General features: G+C 38.7%; 1 long non-coding RNA gene across 1 annotated transcript; it reads right to left on the reverse strand.

Moving 5' to 3' along the window:
- Positions 1–1069: 1069 nt before the first annotated feature.
- On the reverse strand, positions 1070–1743 carry LOC105781100 (uncharacterized). Its single transcript, XR_001129494.2, has 2 exons — positions 1609–1743; positions 1070–1287 (listed from the first exon to the last, which is right to left on the reverse strand). It is a non-coding gene; the product is annotated as an uncharacterized LOC105781100 (long non-coding RNA).
- Between the last annotated feature and the right edge of the window lie 8165 nt (positions 1744–9908).

Consider the following 9908-nt stretch of genomic DNA (forward strand, 5'->3'; position numbering starts at 1 on the left):
CTTAATTTTAGTTGGACATTTTTTAGGAGGATCAGTTGCCTCTCTCTTCACCTTATGGCTGCTTGAAAACCTAGATATATTGTCAGCTAAATGACCCCACTGTCTCACATTCAACTCGGTAATTGGTGATAAAGGGTTTCAACAAGCCATTTCAGAACATCCTGCATGGAAATATTGTTTCCTCCATGTTGTTGCAACAAGCAAAAACTCCATCCCAAGACTTTTCATTGCGCCCCATGATCTTAACTCCATGGATTTAGATTCAAAATTTGATGATTACAAGCCTTTTGATACCTTTCTTTTATGTTGTAAAAACGGATGTATCTTGTCTGAGAAACATGAAGCTGTCTCTAAGCTACTGATGGCAATGAAAACGGAAGCTGCCGGCAATGAAGAACGGCAGATCAACGTTTACAACAGGGTTATTCAACAACTCGGGTTGATGATAATCAGCAAAGTTATTGTACTGAATTTATTTAATTTTTTAGAATTCGAACTAAAATGATAAATTTTGTAAACATGCAACGTTAAATTTGTTGAATATTTTATATTTAAAATCAAATTGATAGAATTTATAAATATTAAAAGGCTAAATTTGTTTTTAGACCAATAAAAAAAGCTCACATCAGTTTTCTATCATTTATCTAACGTCAATTAACAGGAGAATGACCAATGTAGACACCATTTTTTTAGAAAACAAAAAGTTAGTCGTCGACTTATTAAAAATGAAAATTTGGGAGTCGTCACCGATCTTTTATTGAGGTGTGACCGGATCACCTTGAAAATAATTTTAAGTCTGCGAATTTTGAGAAAAACAGGTTCGGGAGTCAGTTACGCACGAGGAAGGGTTAGCACCCTCGTAACGCCCAAAATTGGTACCGAATTGATTGTTTAATATCTTAATGTAATCACTGAATTTTTCCCGGGTAGGGTCTCGGGCCGGGCTGGTCTCATATGGGCCCAACGATTGGGCCCATTAGGATTTAATTTTGGAATTGTCTTAGTCCATTTTTAATTTCAGTTTTAAATATTAATAAAATAGTAGTAATAAAAAATCTCGAAAAAAATATAAAATGCAAAAAATAAAAATTACATTTTAACCCCTAATATTTTGTAAATTACATTCGAGCCCCTAAACTTTCTATAAATTACATTTTAACCCCATATTTTCATGAAATTACATTTTTGCCCCAGAAACTTTGCACCCGTTACATTTTGGTCCTTCTGGGCATGTCAGACCACCCCCAATCGGTGTTCTTGCGTGCCCCCCTCCACCTCTACTGCCACCTGAAGACAAACAAAAAGAAGACAAAATTGAAAGATTAAAAGGAGAAAATTGAAGAGAAAGAGGGGGATTATTCGGATAGGAACCCAAAAAAAACCAAAGAAAAAAGCAGAGAAAATTCCAAAAATAAAAACAGCAGCAAGCCAAAAGACCCTCGCCACCGTCGCGCCACCACCGTCGTTGCGCCACCACCATCGTCGCTCCACCGCCGAAACCAAATCAAGGGCCAAGCAAGCATAAACAAAAAAAACAGCAAACAAGAAACAACAAAAAACAGCAAAGAAGAAAAAGGAGAGAGAGGAGGAGAAGAAAGGAGCACCTACCATCGCACCACCGAGCTGAGGAGGAGCATGAGCGGCGGCGTGAAGGAGGCAGCAGCAGTGTGAGTTCGGGCTAGGGGGCCGAACGAAGAAGAAAAGAAAAAGGAAAAAAGAGGGAAGGAAAAAGAAAAATGAAAGAAAAAGAAAGAAGAAAAAATTTAAAATAGTCGGGTCGACCCGACCCGAATTGATCCGCACCCGACCACCGACCCGACCTAGCGCCCAGTAGCTAACCCGACCCAGCAGGCCAGCCAGCCAGCCAGCCAGCAGCACCCCCAGTAGGCCAGCACTCAGCCAGCAGGTCCAGCAGCAGGCTTACTCCAGTCCAAGCCCAGCAGCGCCTAGCAGGCCAGCCCAGCAAGCAGTCCAGCAGCTCCAGCGCAGCCCAATCCAGCAGTAGCAGATTCGGCCCAGCAAGCAGTCCAGCAGCTCCAGCCCAACAGCTTCCGCCCAGTTCCTTGGCAGCCCAATAACAGCAGCCCAACAGCCAAAAAAGAAAAAAATAATAATAAAAGAAAGGCCCAAACAGCCCATAACTTTAGATTTTGGTAAATTCTTAATCTTTTAATTTTGTCTAAATATTTAAATGTTATCTCGTTTTTAATATTATCGCTTATTTTTAAGTATTTTTTTATTTTTTGTATTTATGTTTTTATTTTATTTTATTTTATTTTATTTTATTCGTTAAAATCGAACAATTTGATGCATGAGGCCACGAACCGATTTAGCATTAAGTCATTAATTTCATCGCTATGTTGGGTGAATATCGATGGCTCGTGTTAAATACGAGACGCCCTTTTTTTTTTAAATGAAGATATTCAAAAATTCTTGTGTTTTAAAAAAAAAGGTTTCTCGTGCTTTAATAGAATCACGATTAAGTATTAAGTTGAATGGATTTAACACTAATTCGATGATGCCATCGCCATGTAGGGGTGAATATCATTGATTCGTGTCAAATACGGTACTTTTTAAAAAAAAAAACTAATTGTGTTTCAAAAATTTTCATGTTTTCAAAATTTCTCGTGTTTCAAAAAATAATACTAAAATTTCCCATGTTTTATATTCGTTTTAAAAAAAAACTTCGTGTTTCAAAAATTTCCGTGTTTTTAAAAATTTTCGCGTTTTAAAAATTTTCGTGTTTTCAAAAAAATTTCCCGTGTTTTCAAAAATTCTCGTATTTCGTAATTTCCTTGTTTTTAGAAAAAATTTCCATGTTTTATAAATTTCCGTGTTTTCAAAAAATTCCTGTCTTTTAAAAATTTTTGTGGTTTCAAAAAAATTGACCGTGTTTCATAAATTTCCGTGTTTCAAAAAAAATCCTCGTGTTTCATAATTTATCAAAATTTTTGTGTTCTCAAAATAAAATTTTGTATTTAAAAAAAAATTGTGTTTTTAAAATTATTGTGTTTTAAAAAAATTTCATGCTTTCAAAAAAAAAAGTTGTGTTCCAAAATTATCATGTTTTAACCGGATCACGACTAAATATTAAATTGAACTTGTATTTTTAAAAATTAAGACAACACGCGTTTAATGAGATACCAATTTTGGGCGTCACGAGGGTGCTAATACCTTCCTCGCGCGTAACCGACTCCCGAACCCTAATTTTCTCTAGATTTTAACGTAGACCAAAAATTACCTCTTTTTAGAAAAGTTTAAAAACAAATTTTTCTACTAAAAAGAGAATTTTAAAGGTGTCCGATCACACCTAGAAAAAAGATCGGTGGCTACTCCCTTTTCAAATAAAATCAAAACTCTGTTTTTAAATTTTCAATGATTACTTCGACTAGCGCCCGCGCCTCAAATTTTTAGGTCGCTACAGCTAGCGACTCCACTAGGGAAACTTTTGAGAGTCGAGTCTGATGTTAAATGCGCATTGTCAAATTTTCAAAAATTCTTGTTCAAATTAATTTTTAATCGTGATCCTTGAACTTTGTTTTTCGAAGAATCATGCATCCGCATCTGGTTTTGAAATTAATATTTTTCTAACCTGTTTTATTTTCGTGTTTTTTTTCCAGCTTTAAGTTTTATGGTTTTAGTTTGTTTTTTTTAGTAAAAAATAAAAAGTAAAAGGTTTGTGAGTTTCTCCCCACACACCGTGCACTTGCATTCTTACATAACATGAGCTCTCTACCCGGGCTTCGTCCGATTAAGTGGAAGTAAACGCTACGCCTTCGTGAGTTAACTCGTCCCTCCGCACAGGCTAGTGAAATACTTTCGGGCTACATATGACTTATGCTTTCGTGAGTTAACTTGTCCCTCCACATAGGCATAAGTAAATGTAATCCCTCGAATTAAGCTCGCAAGCCCATGACGGGTGATAACCGAGGCTCCATACTAACCTTAGTAGGTGACAGTATGGACAATTCGAGTACCTCTCTAGAACCGAAACCACATATAGTGAACCGTACGAGCCACCCAATTAGAGCCATACCGAACCTCTGTCCGATGAATAGTCACCAAAATAAGTACATGGGAGAAACGCTTCTTACCTTGTATTTCTTTTACATTTAAATTTATTTGCAATAGAATCGGGTCCGTTTAATGAATTGGGTCGGGTAAATTGATGAGCATGTGAGGTAATTTTCTTTTGTAAAGCATGGTGGGGTAAAAAAAAGTAGGTCAGTTTGTTAGGTTTTTTACAGTTTTTCTCTGTTTATCTTTGTCGTGATAGCTAACTAAGTTTATTTGCCTTTATTTTATTTCTCATCATGCATCATTGGCATTTTATTAGGAAGGTGTTGATTAGAGATTGGTTGCCAAAAACGGGTTTCTAATGGAGGAGTTAATTACACAAGTAACCGAGAAGAATGCTGTAGTTCGAGACTGGTCTTTGAGAACCTAAAGAGCAAAAGGGGATAGTTTAAAGGAATGTTACATCTCTGATCTTCCTGAGTGTGTGACTTCGATTGCCCGTTAGAATAACCCTAAAGATTTGACTAGGATCTGGAAACAGTGAGACTCAGGCACTAGGGGCATCTTCATTGGCAAAATATTTTGTAATGGACTCTTTTGATAAATGAAATGCCAAAATATGGGGCTATCTTAAAATCAACACCATATTTGCATATTTACGCATGACTAGCATCCATTCATTCATTCATTGCATGTACATATCTCCCTTACCATTCACTGAGGTTAAAACAGTATAATCCACAGTTGCGACACAAGTCTGGAGTCACGTCATCCTTACAGGAGACGTCTAAGAACCAGAGCTATGGATACTGAACTCAATGAGAGAATCGAAAGGATGGAAAGAATCCAAAAGAGCTACAAGAGCAATTGGCCAAGTCACAACAAGATGCGAGAGAAATGATGGTGAGATATCGAGAGGAGTCACTCAAGCAAAATGATCAAATGGCCAAAATGATGGAGATGATGATAGCTTTGGTCAAAGGAAATGGACCCATGCAGAGCCCTGATATTGTGGAGCCTCAGTCAAGAGCTAATAATGATCAATATTCGCTCTATCCCCCAGGATTCACTCCACCTCACACTCATGCAATGCAAAGAGGATATCCTCAAAGGGAACCTACAGTCCTAGAACAACGTCCTGTACCACGTACTCATCTCGGGCAAGGTATATTCGTATCGAACCCCGGGGCTAATCTAGCAGATCCAATTGTTCCAGATCTGGACGATCCTGTGGAAATAGCAAAGTTAAAAACTGATGATTATGACGCTCAAGATAGGTATAAGATCTTGGAAGAAAGGCTCAAAACAATAGAAGGTATTGAAGTCTTCTCTGCATTGAGCGCCAAAGAGCTTAGTTTGGTACCCGATCTGGTCTTACCCCCGAAATTCAAGGGGCTAGAGTTTGAAAAATATGATGGAACGAGATGTCCAAAGGCACATCTTATCATGATTTGTCGAAAGATGACTGGCTATGTGAATGAGGACAAATTATTGATACACTGTTTTCAGGGCAGTTTGGTTGGATCGGCTCTTCGGTGGTGTAATCAACTTAGTAGAGAAAAAATCCGATCATGGAAAGACTTAGCATCGACATTTTGTGAGCAATACAAACATGTATCAGATATGGTACCTGATCGACTAACTTTGCAGATGATGGAAAAAAAAGCCAACGGAGACTTTTAAACAATATGCGCAAAGATGGAGGGATATCTCAGCTCAGGTGGAACCCCCGTTAACTAAGACAGAGATAACGGTCCTCTTCATCAACACTCTAAAAGTGTCATTTTACGATAAGTTGGTAGGGAGTGCCACAAAGGACTTTGTAGATATTGTCATATCTAGGGAGCTTATTGAAAACGCTGTCAAGAGTGGGGGAATAGAATGCCCCGAGAGTTTAAAGAGGGTAGTACCCATAAAGAAAAAGGAGCCAGAAACCCATATGGTTGGAACCGAGAGCTACTGTACCCCCAATCCGTACCCAGCCCAATCACGACCTCGTTATCGCCCACCTAGAAACTTCTACTTTCTTTTCCAAAGTCCTTACTATCAAGCAACTCCCTCTTACCCCGTCTACGCCATGAATAACCAAAGTTCGTTCACCATGTTCCCGCCAAACACTATACCTACACAAAACCAACCCAAAAAATGAGCAAAGACCAGCGAGACCCAATTTTGAAAAACCTCAGTTCACCCCAATTCCCGTGTCATACGGAGAGTTATATCCAAAACTGTTGGACAAGCAATTAATATCCCCACATTACATGGCACCTCTGAAGCCCCCATACCCAAAATGGTATGATCCTAATGCTAGTTGCATGTATCACGCTGGAAATCAGGGGCATTCTACAGAAAATTGCCTTGCCTTTAAAAGGAGGGTTCAAGATCTCATCGATGCTCGCATTCTGCGATTTGATGGTATTAGTAATTCTCTTCCTAACCATACTGATGGGAATGTGAATGCGGTAACAAATGAAGACGAAGGGCAAGACAATCCGCGAATCACTTTGAATGAAAAGGGATTTCAGAACATCAGCATAAATGTTGTTGACAACGAGGATGATGCAATCGAGATGATACGCCCTTGTCCTCCGGGATATGTTTTGAACAACTGGACTACTGTGGACCTCCTTGTAGTTTCTAAGTTCTCTCCAGAGTAATGCCCAATGATTAATTCTCCATTATTTTATGCGTCCCTAAGTAGTGGGATTCCTTTTGTAGGAGCTTATGTTTGCTCTTTATCATTTCAATGAACATTAATAAAGATGCATTTTGTCATGGTCTTTTCATTTCCATTAGTGCCGCAATTATTCCCGCGTCTCATAGCTTTTTCCTACACATATATCATATCATTCCATAACATTGTGTGTGTTGATTCCAATACTTTGGTGCTCCTCTATAGTTTTCTTTTCCATTCACCTTTCAAGTACTCAGATATCCATGGCATGAACAATCCCGTTATAAGTCTTGAAATCGATTTCAAGAAGGCTATTTGTTTAGGAGAATTCGAAGCTGAAGAAAGTGCTGAAGATTGTGTCTCGTCTCTTGACTTGCTGAGAATGATAAAACAAGAAGAGAAACAGATTCTGCCCAATCAAGAATCTGTTGAGACAGTAAACTTGGGAAGTGAGGAAAAGAAACAAGAAGTGAAGATCGGGACTTCCATTTCAGAGAACACCAAACATAAATTGATCGCCTTGCTCCGTGAGTACAAAGATGTATTTTCCTGGTCTTTTCAGGACATGCCAGGGCTGAACGAGAAATGCCAAGCAGCCTTCGACAAGATAAAATAATATTTGTCTAGTCCTCCAGTGCTAGTACCACCGACCCCTAGAAGACTGTTGATATTGTACTTGACCGTGTTTGAAAACTCAATGGGTTGCGTACTGGGGCAGCATGATGAGTCAGGGAAAAGAGAAAAGGCGTTTTACTACCTTAGCAAAAAGTTCACAGAATATGAGACAAAGTACCCTTCAATTGAGAAGTTTTGTTGCGTATTGATTTGGACGGTTCGAACGCTCAGACAATACATGTTGTATCATACGACATGGTTAATTTCAAAACTGGATCCATTAAAGTACATGATGGAATCACCCGCACTCTCAGGGAGAATGGCACGATGGCAGATCCTACTAACCGAGTATGACATTGTATATGTGAGCCAAAAGTCGATAAAGGGAAGTGCGATAGCTGACTTCTTGGTACGTCGAGCAATGGAGGAATATGAGTCATTGAGATTCGATTTTCCAGATGAAGACTTAATGTGCATTTTCGAAGGTGAATCATCAAAAGATCGATCATGAAAGATGAGTTTTAATGTTGCATCGAACGTATTGGGGCATAGGATAGAAGCAGTCTTAGTGTCACCGGAAGGGAACTATTACCCGCTCACTGCTAGATTGAATTTCTTCTGTACCAATAACATAGTGAAATATGAAGCTTGCATCATGGGACTTCGTGCAACCATTGAATAGAAAATAGAAATCATAAAGGTGTATGGGGACCCAATGTTAGTGATTTATCAAATTCGTGGAGATTGGGAAGTGAAAAAGTCAAAATTAGTCAAGTATCGCGATCTCGTGGCGGAATTGGTCAAATAATTCAAAGAAGTCACTTTTCACTACTTTCCACGGGAAGAGAACCAATTGACTGATGCTCTAGCCACTTTTGCTTCAATGTTCAAAGCAAACAGAGAAACTTAAATAATGCCTATCCAAATGAGCATATATGAGACCCCCGCACACTGTTTTAGCATTGAGGAGGAGTCAGATGGATGATCATGGTTCCATGACATCTTAAAATATGTCAAGAATCAAAAATACCCCGAGCAAGCAAACGAGAATGACAAAAGAACTCTCAGGAGAATGACGATTGGATTTGTTCTTGACGGGGATATCCTATACAAAATAGGAAAAGATCAAATACTCCTGAGATGCGTGGATGCTGTTAAAGCTAGAAAGATACTTGAAGAGGTTCATGAAGGAATTTTTGGAATGCATGCCAGTGGTTTCACTATGGCCAGACAAATTATGAGACTTGGTTATTTTTGGCTGACAATGGAAAGTGATTGCATTGGATACGTACGAAAGTGCCACAAATGTCAAATTTACGGTGATAAAATTCATGCAGCTCCATCGCCCCTTCATGTCATGACTTCTCCGTGGCCTTTTTCTATGTGGGGGATGGATGTTATAGGGCCAATTTCCCCAAAAGCTTCCAATGGGCATCGATTTATCTTTGTGGTTATAGACTACTTCACAAAATGGGTAGAAGCCGCTTCGTTTGCTAATGTTACAAAGGCTGCAGTCTGTAGGTTCTTAAAAAAGGAGATCATATGTCGATATGGTCTGCCTAAAAGAATCATTTCAGATAATGCTTTAAATTTGAACAACAAGATGATGAAAGAAATATGTGAGCAATTTCAGATAAAGCATCATAATTCTTCACCTTATCGCCCGAAGATGAGCGGAGCGGTAGAAGCGACTAATAAGAATATTAAGAGGATTATTGGGAAGATGACTGAGACATATAAAGATTGGCACGAGAAGTTACCATTCGCTTTGTACGCATATCGCACCTCTGTACGGACGTCTACGGGGGCAACTCCTTTTTCTCTGGTCTACGGGATGGAGGCCGTTCTGCCTAAGTAGAGATCCCATCCCTGTGTGTCTTGATAGAGACAAAGTTAGAAGAATCAGAGTGGGTTCGAGCTTGATATGATCAGCTAAACCTTATTGAAGGGAAACGCTTGAAGGTAATTTGCCATGGATAGATGTACCAGAAAAGAATGATCACGGCCCATGATAAAAAGGTGCGGCCAAGAGAATTTCGTGAAAGGGAGCTGGTACTAAGAAAGATCCTCCCGATACAAAAGGACCTTCGAGGAAAATGGTCACCAAATTGGGAAGGGTCATATGTTGTAAAAAAGGCAATTCTCGGGAGGGGCTCTGATTCTCACTGAGATGGATGGGAAAGAATTACCTAATCCAGTGAACTCAGATGCTGTGAAGAAATATTATGCCTAAAAAAGACAAAAAAAAATAAAAATAAAAAAATAAAAACAAAAAAATAAAAAAAAACAAAGAAAAGAAAAAGAAAAATCAAGATGAAAACATGACCTAAGCTGGGAGTCGAATGGCGAGATTACAATATTTGAAGCATTCTCAGAGGCTTAAAATCTTCTACACAAGAAGCCGTGCTCGAAAAGATCTAGGACAAAAAAACGTGGAGAAGTTCATGCGTTGGATATCTAAAGCATTTCTAGCCATTGAATTCATTTTCCTTTCTTTGTGATGCTTTATTTATTAAACTTTCCTTGTCAATTTCCTTTGTTTGTTGCTTCTGAAAAATATGAATGTGAGGTATTTCTTTCAAGCCTACTTTGTCTTTTTATG

Source organism: Gossypium raimondii, chromosome 13, assembly GCF_025698545.1.
Source record: "Gossypium raimondii isolate GPD5lz chromosome 13, ASM2569854v1, whole genome shotgun sequence".
Classification (NCBI taxonomy): domain Eukaryota; kingdom Viridiplantae; phylum Streptophyta; class Magnoliopsida; order Malvales; family Malvaceae; genus Gossypium; species Gossypium raimondii.